The sequence below is a fragment of the Ranitomeya variabilis genome, chromosome 7 (genome assembly GCF_051348905.1).
Source record: "Ranitomeya variabilis isolate aRanVar5 chromosome 7, aRanVar5.hap1, whole genome shotgun sequence".
Classification (NCBI taxonomy): Eukaryota; Metazoa; Chordata; class Amphibia; order Anura; family Dendrobatidae; genus Ranitomeya; species Ranitomeya variabilis.
The window spans coordinates 37,637,810-37,651,836 of record NC_135238.1 but is presented as its reverse complement, the minus strand read 5'-3'; the positions used below and the strand labels follow the sequence as shown (position 1 = coordinate 37,651,836).

Genomic DNA, 14,027 nt, shown 5'->3' with positions numbered 1-14,027 from the left:
ACCAAATAGACTAAAATGGTAATACAACCCTACAGCAAAAATATGTTTTACAAAACAAAATTACAGACAATTAAGTAAAAAAATGCCCTCTGATGGTGTCTGTATCTTTTAAATAATGACTAAGAGAATGCCAACATTTTCTCCGCCATCCACAGGATAAATGACAACTTACTGATCAATGGGACCCCCACTGATCCCGAGAAAGGAGCACTAAAATGCATGGTTAGAATATGGTGGGGGGCTGTGTGTGCGCACCACCACTCCTTACATTGTCTATGTGTCTAATAGAGATAGTCCAGTACTATCTAAGGCAATCAATGGAGCTATGGTGGGCACATTCTCCATTCCAATGGGACATTTTAGAGCGCGAGTCCCATTGCAATCTAATGATCAGCAAGTTGTCACTCATTCTCTGACAACTTTCTTAATTGGGAAAAAGGCAGATGTGGGAGGATACTGAGGAGAGGGAAACATACAAACCACCATTTAGCAAACTTGGGTTTGCTACTCCGCTTACGTATAAGCCAGCTCCGCACTTTGTACTGTTTGCAGCATTTTCCGCGGTAACTTTTAGGATCCGTCTAATTACATGATATCATTAAACCGGAATTCATTCTGATAACTGTGTGACATTATGACTGAACCTCTTAAGTAGGACGGAACAGATTCTTGTACAGATTTGCGGCTTATTTAATGCCGTACCCTGCAGCAGATGGATGGATTGTTTGATGTTCAATAAAAAAAAGAAAGTCTTTAAAAGAAGCAAATGAGCTTTTAGCTTGTCTTTATGTATTAAAATCCGGAAAATGTCAATTCATCCCTGAGAGGAAAGTGCATAGAATAAATCTAATAAATCGCTGGCTTCAGAATCGCCTTCCTTTGATGTACATATGATTTACTTAGGATCAAGGCTGGAAAAACAATGAAAGGTGCAGAGACGCTGATTATTATAACTCAATTAACTCAGAAATTAGGATTTGTAGAGAAATATGAAGATTTTATGTGACATATTAATATATAAGCCATTTCAGATTTGCTTTATTTTACTTGGAGAATTATCCGTAGTGACGGGTTACACACATATACGAATGAGACTGAAATGTTAGTCCTCATTAAAAGGGTCATTGGACGCTCATCAAACAGCAAAATGAAGGGGTCACAGATAGAGACCCTTGAATTTTTTCGTCAGAAATGCATCTGTCTCTATTACTGCCTCCCAGACGAATTATCTCATCCAATTAATTCAGCTGACCAGTGGGGATCCCAAGGGTTGGACTTCAATTTCACATTAAAACTGTATGTTATATATAATCTGTCAGCATTTTTTAACTATGTAATCTGACAGCAGCATGATGTAGGGACAAAGACCCTGATTCCAATGATGTATCACTTATTTTCCTGGGTGCAGCAGTTGGGACACAATCATAGTTTTGCAAATCTAGTAGAACTTGGAATGTTGAACTCTGTATAACCCCGCCCACAGCACCGATTGGCTGCTTTCTGTGTACACTGTATATAGGTAGAAAGATGCTAATCAGTAGTGTGGGCACGGTTGCCCCTGTAGACACAAAACAGCTAGTCCTCTAGCGATAATCTCCTGCTGATAAAACACTGATTTTATCGAAACAGCAAAATGACAAATGGATGGAATTAAGGAACCCCAACTCTCTTCCCATTAGCTAATTGATGGTGCAACACATGGCACTCTAATAGGCACAGCTCCATGCTTTTATAATGGCTACGCCTGGTATTGTAGGCCCGTTATGATCAAGTAAATGGTACTGAACTGTAATACCAAAAAATATGCACTATGAAATGTTTCCTCCATGGTTAGTACCGTTGCTTTGCAGCACTGGGGTCCTTGATTCAAATCCCATCCAGGACAACATCTGCAAGGAGTTTGTATGTTCTCCCCGTGTTTGCGTGGGTTTCCTCCCACACTCCAAAGACCGCACTGATAGGGAACTTATATTGTGAGCCCCAATGGGGACAGGGATGATAATGTAAGTAAAGCGCCATGGAATATGATAGCGCTGCATAAGCAATGCAAAATAGCAAAAATAATAATAAAGTTGGATGTAGTCTTTGGCTTATAGTCAGGGAACAATTCACCCATAAAGGGTTTGGCAAAAAAGTGGACAACCCAAAGCACTTTTACTAGCCTCGATATATTCCGACCAGATACAAGGGTTAAATGTTAGAAATGCCAAGAAATATATAGGCGACTGAAAAGTCTCAGCATCATCTGAAAGATCACCGAGAAGATCGATGAGCTGGAATCTGCCATAATCAATGCGCAACGTCAAGATCATGACTCTATCAAGCGAGGAAGGATGATGGATCCTCGGAGATTAGGATTATAAAATTCTGCGATTCTTCTCCAGCAAACACGTAAAACTGTCTTGAAGACATAAAAGTCAATAGTGTTGGAAAGATAAAAGTGATGCAGTGATATCTGGGGGCTTGAAGGAAATTTGCTCATATTATAGCAGCGTAGTCACTAGGAACTTCCCGCCCTTAATGTGTTCGGCATAAATGAGTCTTCCTAAAAACCATTTGACTGCAAGCGGTCAAACAGGATAAAATGAATGACAAGCTTAAAGTTATCATGTCCTGAACAATTATCGCTGTCAAATTACATCCTGAGCTGTTGGATAAAGGGAGCCGTCCATTTACCGCGTGTGTGTATTCTCAGGTCAGAGATGAGGCACCAATGCTGCACAAAGCAAACGATTCCTGGGGAGGAAGTCTTCTTAAAAGGATCCTACCACCCAGGTAGGAGACGTTCTAGAGGAAGATTCCCATCCTCTATGAGCCGGAGCAAAAAGCTGAAAGTTGTTCGACAGATGTGTTGAGACAAAACTTTTACAGCAAAAATTAGAAGATCCAAAATTACAGTATATCTACCGTACTCATAACCAAAATGTATAAAAATACAATATAGTTATAGTGTTTGGACAAGACAGGAGGTCTCGTAGTGCCATAAAATATGGCTAAAGGTTTAGGACCTTGGTGATGTTGCATTAGTGGCTCACCATACTTGCAAGTAGGCCTGATTTTCAAGGGACTGAATGAAAAAATTGAGGCAATTTGGAATTTTCAGAGGAAGGGTAGGACTTAAAATGTCCTGTAATTGTAAGTATTGCTCTACTTCAGTGTTCCCCAACTCCTGTCTTCAAGAGCCACCAACAGATCGTGTTTTCAGGATTTCCTTAGGATTACAGAGGTGATGGGATTCTTGGTCGTCCAGCTGATGCAAGTATCTGTGCAATACTAAGGAAACTCTGAAAACATGACCCGTTGGTGGCTCTTGAGGACCGCAGTTGAGGAGTACTGCTCTATTTGGTTCACAATTGACCCAAACTTATGGTCCCATCTGTGGCTCCATTACTCTTAAGGCCTCCATAGACTTTAGATCAAAGTTGTCCTAAATAGATGACTTCAACAAAATCGATTGCTCATTGTATGGTTTTTAGGTGGCAAGCGATCGACTTTTGGGTGACAAACGATCGGAGTTGTCCAAAAGATCGATCGGGAATGTCTGATATTTTCGAACAACTACCATTCATGGCATAATGTGCATGTGCTGATTGTTGGGAAAACCTTATTTCATTAGATCCACCCCACTAATTAGTATGGCTTCATTTGTTGGGTAAACGAAGATTCGTACAAACGACCAATGATCTGTCATAATTCTAGTGTCATCTCATATTAATGGCCAGCTCAAATATAGCTAGCGATTCCATGGTTATGGAGATCAACCTTCTGGCTGCTACCAGTGCTGGGTCCTCTAGAGTGTGGAGCCATAACATGTTCTCTACCATCTCTACAATTTGTCATATATGGAACCGGTTTGGAAATGTCCCTGTACGGCTGATGGGCTGATATAATTCCTGTATAAGATACTACGATTGGCCATCAAGAAGACCCTCCACTTCTCTTTTTCATGCTAGGAGCCTTTATATTTACCAGTTTTTCCTTTATTTCTAATCATTTAGTCTTAATAAGGCCGGGAGTAGATGAAGTTGGTGGCAGCAAAGGTCGCAGGTCCAAAGATTGCTCTGTGCAGCTGCTATAATGCAGGTGAATGGGGCTTCATCGCGATCCCCATGCTACCACAATAAACAAGTTGCAAAAAGTTGGATTTTTGCTACTTACCTGTCTAGGGCAGAGGTGTCAAACTGCATTCCTCGAGGGCCGCAAACAGGTCATGTTTTCAGGATTTCCTTAGCATTCCACAAGGTGCTGGAATCATTCTGTGCAGGTGATTAAATTATCACCTGTGCAATACAAGGAAATCCTGAAAACATGACATGTTGGCGGCCCTCGAGGAATGCAGTTTGACACCTCTGGTCTAGGGTATGTGTGAACATGTAGTATTTACAGAAGATTTTTCTGCTTCAAAACCAGAGAGTTGGCAAAAAAATATGGGATCTAAGGAGTAAGAGTGACATGCCAGTATGAGGAGACTTAAACGCCTTGCATACTCCTCTGGGAAATTAAATATGCAACTTGCTTCTTCAGAGAAGAAAAGGACTAGAAATCTATAGGGTCACCTGTTGGAAGCAGCGATCCTATAAGTCACTATCGACCCTATAATGAGCCTTGCAATATGACTTAGGATGAAAGCCAAATTAGGATATAAAATTTGCAGACACATGTTTTGGGGTATTGCCCTTCGTCAGCGCAAAGCATGAGATCTGATTTGGATGAGGTGAGAGGCTCTGGACTGGGATCTAAGAGGTAATTGGTGGAAAAATACATTTATTTTCCCACTGGGTGAAACACGCTGCAAAAAAGCTGAAAGAATTGACATGCTGCAGATTCCAAAAAAATTGCTTTGATGGTTCAAATCTGCAAAGGAAAAATAAGCAGCGTGTGTATGAAGTTTCAGAAATCTCATTCACTTTGCTGGTAATGTAAAGAGCTGCACTGGATTTAGCTATAGACTTCACTTTTCCTTCAATGGTTTTTGGTCAAAGACACCAGTCCTTCTAGCTATAGTGAATCAGTTCACACAGAGAAGTAAGAGGACAAACAGAGGCTGAAAATGGCTGATCCTGCTGCTGTTAGTGATTTAGCTTGCTCCAGAGCTGGATTCACAGCTACACTGTTCAATATTGCTCTATAATCTCTTCCATGCTTCGTTCTGCTGTTACTTCTGAATATGTGCTAACAGAGAAAGAAGAAGGATTCGCTTTGTTTTTGTCTACTGTTTCTAGGACACATCATAGCAGCTAGTCTCCTCCTAAAAGTTCAGAGAATTAAATATTGCAGACAGAGTCTGCAGTGGGGCAAACTTGTGAAAAATGCAAAGTACAAGTCATATAATGACCAGGAATAGTTAGTTATTCTTCATGTTTGATGGCGTGACTAAAGGTAAGAAGTCGGGCTGTGTTCTCCTCTAAATTGTAATTTTGTAAGAGAAGGACAGGGATTGTTGTCCCAAATGTAAAAAAAAGGGTGCCCTGTAATAAAAAATACCTACCCTGTAATACATGTTATGTTTTTAACAGAATTTTTCAAACATTCGGGTTAGGGCACAGGGTAATAAAATGGTTGTATAAATAAAAAAAACAATAAAAAAATTAACAATATATTCGCTTTTTCTTTTTAACATTTTATGTCTGATTTCAGCAAAAAAAACAAACTAGAGGTCCAAAGGGCAAACTACGGCCAAATGTGTGCACAAAAGGGTGTGTGTAGAAAATTCCAATAATGCCCGTCAGAAAGGTTTATTCTTCTGCATTTCTGATATGGTGTACAAAATAATGTCAGGCAATATCCAGTTTTCAAAAACAGAATTTCCCTCTGGAATGTAAAATACATCAATGTATTTTAGATCATGTACTAGCGTAAAAAAATAAATAAAAAAAAATCAGCAGATTTAGTATCCATGTAATAAGGAAAAAAAAATCTAAAGGTTTACAAAAGAAAAAAAATTGCAAAAAATGCCTATCATGTATATCAACGAAAGAAAACTCATAGGGATGCATCCAATTTCTACAAAACCTGTTAAATAGTTAAATTTGGCCAGTTTGTCCAGTCTCTGCTGCTGCTCCCGATATCTGTTTTTGTCGGCAGCACGGATATCACATTAACAATGCTGCAGTCGAGCCAATCAGTGAGGTCAATAGCTCCGCCCCATCTCATCGATTGGCTGCAGCGCTGTTAATGTGATTTCAGTGCTGCAGCGGCTCAGACTCAGCGCTGGACGCAGGAGGGCAGAGTACTGCATAGTTTGCTTTTTTAAAAGAAGATGCTTCTGGGGACTGGGAACCCCTTTAAGGCCTGAAGAAAGGATAAAAAACAGACCTAAAACATTGTTTTTTTTTCAGGTGCACAACCCCATTATAGATCATCGAATCATATACACCACTGATGGGTTAATATGTGTCGAAACATTCACAATTGCAGGCAACAATTCAGGAAACTCTTTGACAATATCTATTGATGTAGAAACACTAAACAATGGGAGCTGGTGTCTATATTCACAGCACACACCACTGCAATAACAAACCCATGTGATTCCCACCAGTGGGACCCGGCGCGGGCGCTGTTCACGGCAGGAAACGCTCCGCTCTCCGACAATGCTAAGTGAACTGTTGTATCCAGAGACTGGGCAAGATGAACATTGGGTCTCGAAAGAAAAAAAAAAATTGTGTTTTACTGCAAAAAAACCAAACCATATACAGGCCATAATATACGTTGTAGCGCATGCTTGAAATTATAGTTCTGCAAAAGCTGGGGGCAAAATTGTGTCATTATAGAGAGAAAAGGTCATATTTAAAATAATAGTACACCGTCAAACTGCTGAATTTAAAAGGGTTGTCCACCACTCGTTTTGCACTTTCGGATTTTTTTTTGCAGAAACAGCGCCCCTATTATTCATATATTGTGCCTGGTATTGCAACACAAGTGAATGAGGCTAAATTTCAATACCAAAGTCCTTGGATAAGAGAAGAGCCGTTTCTGGGTTAGAGGCATCAGTATTGAGATAATTGTATATGGCGGGGATGGCCGCACTGTGGAGTGGAGCCATATACGGCTCAAAAACCTCTTTTTCCTTTCTAAGCAAAATTTAAGACGGCAAAGGATAGTCGGAACTGACCTGGAAAATCATACTTCATCCAAAAAAGTAATAGAATATGGCCCTGATTCATTGTTTCCTTGGAGCCCATTTTTTGTTTGCGCCCAATTCATTATTCTATTTGCGCCTTTTAAAGGGAACCTGTCACCCCGTTTTTTCCGTATGAGATAAAAATACTGTTAAATAGGGCCTGAGCTGTGCATTACAATAGTGTATTTTGTGGACCCCAATTCCCCACCTATGCTGCCAAAATACGTTACCAAAGTAGCCGTTTTCGCCTGTCAATCAGGCTGGTCTGGTCAGATGGGCGTGGTGTCTTCCTCCAGATCTTGCTTATTTTTCCGTTGGTGGCGTAGTGGTTTGCACATGCCCAAGTCCAGAATCCACTGCACAGGGGAGGGAAAAGAGCGCGATCTGCGCTATTCCCCTGGTGATCGGTGGGGGCAGCCATCTTCCTGTGGCCGCGCGTGCGCAGATGGAGTGCTCTGCTGCCTGGGGCTTCAGGAAAATGGCCGTGGGATGCCGCGCGTGCGCAGATGGAGATCGCGGCGGCCATTTTCCTGAAGCAGAGTTTGCACCTCGGCAGCAGGCACCCCGGGCAGCAGAGCACTCCATCTGCGCACGCGCGGCCACAGGAAGATGGCCGCCCCCACCGCTCACCAGGGGAATAGCGCAGATTGCGCTCTTTTCCCTCCCCTGTGCAGTGGATTCTGGACTTGGGCATGCGCAAACCACTACGCCACCAACGGAAAAATAAGCAAGATCTGGGGGAAGACACCACGCCCATCTGACCAGACCAGCCTGATTGACAGGCAAAAACGGCTACTTTGGTAACGTATTTCGGCAGCATAGGTGGGGAATCGGGGTACACAAAATACACTATTGTAATGCACAGCTCAGGCCCTATTTAACAGTATTTTTATCTCATACGGAAAAAACGGGGTGACAGGTTCCCTTTAAGTCTATTTTATATGTGTTCGCCTGATTTTTTTTTTTTACATTTCCGTTTCATGTGCGGAGTCTAGAAATTCCAAATGTTTTAGGTTGATTCGCCAATTGTGACTTTTTCAAAAAGTTGATACAAATTTGGCGCAACTCCACTCCAGTTTCTCCTAGGGTGTTTTTGAGTACAATTTTTGGGACTCTTTGGGGCCAACTTGTGACTTTTGGCCCCAAAAGCTCAAGACGGGAAGAAAGTCCATTTTTTACTTTGCGCCAAATTTATGAAACGCGTGCGACATTTTGATTATTTTGACGTCAAATACAGCAACTAATACCACAAGACATATAAGGAAAGTGACTTAAAAACAACAACAAATAACGGATCAGGGTCTAAGTGTTCCTGTACAGATTGGCCCTGGGAGTATTCAGTAAATCTAATAGGTTACCGACCGGCTGCTCGATTATAAGTCATTTTCGTAAAGTGGAGAGCTTTGCAGTACTACAGAGGAGATAAGAGTGTTATAATACAGGGGTACTGTGCCTGGCACATCTACATAGGCACAGCTTTAGCAGTAACTACTCTGGGGACACATTTTTGGGTATACACAATTGTATGGATAACTGTAAGGTGGGACAATGTCTATTCTGGGTTGATGCTATTATTTTGTTGCAGCTTTGGACTTGGATAGGATCCACCAGGAACATTGATACTGTGGGGCCTACTATTCAGATTTTAAGCTGAAATTTCCGGACCAAAAATGCATTTCCTTTCTTATCTAATGAACTCATTTATGCCTATGAGGTCTGGCAAAAGTGGTCTGTACATGAGGCATAAAATTTTGACTTGTGAAGGAGGGGTACTATGGGGACCGCTATGGGGCTGTCATCTCTGCCTATATTCCTATAGAATAATGAATGGAGTAATTTGTTAATTGAATGATGGGATGCCGTCTCCATCTGAGTATAGCGCATCAAGTGTATTGTGTCAAGCAATGCTCATGAAGGGAGTAAAGGGCCCACTCTTTCACGGGAGCCCACCGGGGGATACAAACGTTCTCCTGTGGGCCAGTCTCAGCCTGCTTTGCTGGCACTTATATTCTGCCTACCCCATTGTACTGGATATCCAAATGTGTCTTGTTATCCCCACTGCATGTACCCTGTATTCAGCGCTGAGAAGCATGGTGGTACAAGTTTCTATACTTTCATAACTGAACAGCAGCTTGCTAACTTTTAAAGCCAAGTATATGGCAGGAGCAGTGAACAGATTCTATAATACTGGTGCTTCTCACAAAATTAGAATATAATCAAAAAGTTAAATTATTTCAGTTCTTCAATAATGACTTTTGGGTTTTCATTGGCTGTAAGCCATAATCATCAACATTAACAGAAATAAACACGTGAAATAGATCGCTCTGTTTGTAATGATTCTATATAATATGTAAGTTTCACTTTATGTATTGAAGAACTGAAATAAATTATCTTTTCAATGATATTCTAATTTTGTGAGAATCACCTGTATGTATATATCAGGTTTTGCCTTCTTTACTGAATAGCTTTAGAAAGTAAATTATTTTCTTTGTAGAGTTACTCCAGAAAAGTTGACTTGTTCCTTTGACCCAGTGCAGCATAGACGGGAGGGCCCTGGAGAGTCTGAACATTCAGCTGTGAAGCATTCCCAACAGTGACAGCAGCTAAGAGCAGGACGAGAGACAGAGGCTAAGGTCACTTGGCAAGAAGCTGCAGTTACATATGCTATTGTCCACTGTTCATGGAGCTGCAGTCATTGGTGATCAGGGATGGTCTTGGTTGAAGAACCCTCACCTATCTTGTATCTATCAACTATGAATTGCAAAGGTTAAAAATGCTTCAGACTGGAAAACCGCTGTAGGAATTCTGTCCGTTAATACAGACATCACAGAAACGCGAGCGCCAATCTTGTAGATTAACACATAAATGTCTGAAGTGTCAATATCTTCTTAAGAGGCAAGCACGTAGTACTCCTTAAAAGGGGTACTTCTCTTTCAGTAAATGGATGTCCCCAGCTGCAGGTTATTAAAAAGAAATAAACCGCGGTGTACTCACTTTCACCAGATCCACCGACAAGCCTCTGCCGCTGCATCACACGACAGTACGGTAGCCAAACAGTGAGCTCAGCAGCTCTGAAGAGGGTGTTTCGTCTACACTGGCAGAGTTTCTGAGCTCGATGATTGTCTGTGTTTTCTCTGTCTGAGAAAAAAAAAAGGTTCTTGACCTTCTCCGTTCGGTCATTCAGTGAAAATCGGACCCATACACTTGCATTGCTGATTTTGATCTGACACTCAGATCAAAATCAAACATGTCACCGATTTTTGTTGCGGTCCGAAAAAAGAAATTGGAACGGTGCAAAGTCTCAAAGAATATCAAGGGTACAAGTGCTATCCGTGAACACCACAGATGGTAATCATACAAGAAAATCATTCATGTGCACGAACACCTAGAACAATAGTGAGGAACACCATGGTGCACTAGGTTAATAGCATAGGGGGTAGCAATTGCTACATTTATATAAAGCAACTTCAAAATAGTCTTGATTAGAAATCTTCTACCTATTGTGTCTACAGTTCCCATCCTACAATCGTGGTCAACATTATTGGCTTTCTTGATTATTTATTAGAAAAAAGCCAATATCTCCAGACATAAATGGCTAAGTTTAAAAAAAATGCTTGAGTCCCCGCGGCGTCATGTCTGTTCGACAGATGGTACATATGCAGGGATTGCCTAACAAACAGGTAACCCCTGCATGTGTTGCGGCTGTCGAACTGCCAAGCGACATGCCGCCACGGCGACTCAAGCATTTTTTTTTAGCATGCCGAAAATACTTGATTAGGACATGAGCATGCTCGGATAACACCTTATACGAGCATGCTCCCTCATCACTATTCCTCACCCATTAGCAGATTTTGGCTCTCCCCAGAGATCAGCATTAATTTCTGCCATGTTTAAAGTAGCTCGTTGTTTTCTTCTTATCCGTTCCGGTGTACTTCTGGATAAGCACTTTGGGTCATTATCCTTGATGACCCATTTTGTTCTGACTCAAATTTTACACTGTAAGATTAGTGTGAACGAACGTTCCCAGGACACAAGCTGATTATCGAAAAATTTGCAAAATGCTAGTTCGTTGGGTGAGATAACCAAAAAGATCATCGTTCTTGGCAGCACGTCGCCCTGCGTAAACAGGACTTGTGCTGCCAAGAACAATGGCTGCCTATGTGCACTGATCGATCTAATACAGATCACTTAAGTTGCATCAATAAAGGGAAACTGTCACTCGATTCATGAAGCCCAAACCAAGAGCAGCACGAATCAGAGCTTCGTTGCCCGACTCCAGCCAGGTATATTTTTCTCTGACACGGTCTAGTTGGCTTTCTCAAGCCGCTCCAGTGGACTCACAGGTCTCTCCCATGTGTACACTTAGCGAGAGACCTGTCAATCACCTAGATCAGTGCGAAGAGAAGTCGGCCGGAGACGATGCCGAACTAATCTCGTCTCTCCCTATGGTTCCTAAAACTGTATCTTCTTGAAATTCTTGAGGAGTATCAGAAAAAAAAAAATCTCATATATGCTTCCTGTGGTTTAAACTACTTGAATCAAGTGACAGGTTTCCTTAAAGCGTGGTCTTCCTGTGTAAACAGGCTATTAAATGACCAACGATGGGAAAATGTTTATCAATCGGCGGTTGTTTCATGCCAAAAATTGGTTACTGTAACGGACCCTTAGTTTTCTCTCACTTTAGGTCCTCATTTAGACCTCCAATTTTCACGCACAAGTGGTATCCGTGGTTTTCATTGATAGCACTCGCACTTGTGATAGTCTATGGGGCCATTCACATGTCTGTGGAAATCGCGGAGACAGGTCCGATTTGGATCCGAGGGCAATGATAGTCTATGGGTCCGTGAAAAAAATCAAACCACGCTCGGATGACTTCTGAGTATGGGCCGCCTTACACTGACTATTAAAAGGAGACGGTGGAGAACAATTTTTTTCTCCACGTTTGAGAAAAACAGATGACCATCGGACTAGACTCTAATCAAACTCTAATCAGGGTCTGCTCAAAATAAAATGGATGTTGTATGTGGTTTCTTTGCCACATCTAAGACCAACTTTCTTAGGGTTTTCTCATGAATTTCCTATATTCACCACATCCTGGAAGGTTCTTGACTGTTGCACCAGTAGAAAACTTTGAAAACATTTTGAACTGTTGAAGCCGAGAGGCCGAGGTCTTTGGCGAGAGACTTGTAACATTCGGACTGCCTGTGTTTGGTGATTTGGTGGCGATAGCATTTCTGGTCTACTAAGACATCTCATTTACCATCGTCATTGTGAAGATAAAATAAAACTAGTCTTTTTATACATCAATGCCAAAATTCATAGGCAAAAATAAAGGCTAGTGATCACCGACAAGGAGGTACCGGTGAGTAATGTCTAATTAATAACTGATTGATCTGAATTTGTCCTTTTGAACTGAACAAAGGATCCATTGTCAATGTGCTGGCAATGTCTTCATTTTACTATCCTTTTTCCTGCCAAGTTTTTATATTACATACGGTATTTTTTTTGTGTTTCTAACTACAAACGAGTGAATCGATGAATCACGATCCTTGTATCTATTTGTGCGGCTTCCCGGTTTTGCTGCCTTCAGTCTGAAATCTACTATGTGCACATTCCTATTAGAGCAAGGAAAACCATTGCATGGACAGGCGCGTCAAAACTTTCGACCGTAAAACAAAGTCTACTAGTCTGTCTTCAGTCTCGAAGGAAAGCAGCACACAACTGAGCGCTTCAGCATCTTTGCCTTAGCAATCAGTGGGGGTCTCAGCACCCGGACCCCCACCAATCAACATTTTCGATGATTCTATGACCTGTCCAAGGTTTTATGAAATTGCAGTTATTCTTTCGAGCCCAAAGCAAAATCCTTAAACCCATCTGCCTTGCAACATTTGTCATACTGATGTATTCGTATGTGACGGAGGGGCATCTAGGCTCCTCTAAGCACCAAGGTCATGGTGAAACTCCCACCTCTGACCCCCATACTGCTCTCTCCTTGTGTGAAGGTTTTCACGTGTTTATGATCAAATTTATTTCCATTAAATATTTTAAAATGTTCCATTTTTTGGCAATTTAGAGCTTCCAAAAGAAAGGTCTGTCATATCGAGGAAGAAAATGAATTCCAGATTAACTGACTAGGAATCCCATATCCTGCCAGCAGTCATTGTGCCTTCCAGGAAAGTTTCATATACCTAATGAATAGTCTTGGTTTATCAGTCACAGCTGAGTCATCTCCAGCTTCCCATACTCTCCAATACGGATGAAGTTATTGTGTAATGAGCTACTTATAGGGAGGCTCCACTTTTTATGGTGCTGCATAATATTTAATGGCAGCTATGATGCTTGGCCTCCCATACAAATGTATTTTCAGAGTGATTTGGAGCCCTTCAAATTGTCGAGGATTTGGGTTTCTGCTCACTGTTGATATGGGATTTTGTTCTCAACAAATTTTACATAAATTATTTTCAACCTCAATCTTTTCTTCAAGATCTGATGTGTGACTTAAAGGGATTGTCCAAATTTGGCATGAAAGTCTGCAGTCATTCTATATACCAGCAGCAAGACCGGGCAGTCATGTGACTGCAAGTATGCAATATGAATACTTCCGGACACATTCCGACTAGACGTTCACGACCTCGCTCAATTCATTTGTAATGATCGAGGCCACATGTCTAGTGGGAATGTGGCTGGGTGTATGCATACCACATTCAAAAGACCACCCCCTTACAGCGAAGGAGAATCCTGACAGTGCGACATAAGGACTGGCAACTCTGCAGTCACATAAAGTGACTATAAACTTTCAAGCCTAACCTCTGCAACCCCTTCAAGTGATTCCTTAAAGGAAACCTGTCAGTCGATTCATGCTGCCCAAACCATGGGCAGCATGAATCAGAACCTGCCTGCACAACTA

At 41.5% G+C, this 14,027-nt stretch overlaps 1 protein-coding gene across 1 annotated transcript in view; it reads right to left on the bottom strand.

Annotated features, from left to right (window-relative positions):
* The window catches only part of ADAP1 (ArfGAP with dual PH domains 1), a 106,200-nt gene that overhangs the window by 67,034 nt on the left and 25,139 nt on the right, over positions 1-14,027 (bottom strand). The window lies entirely within an intron of this gene.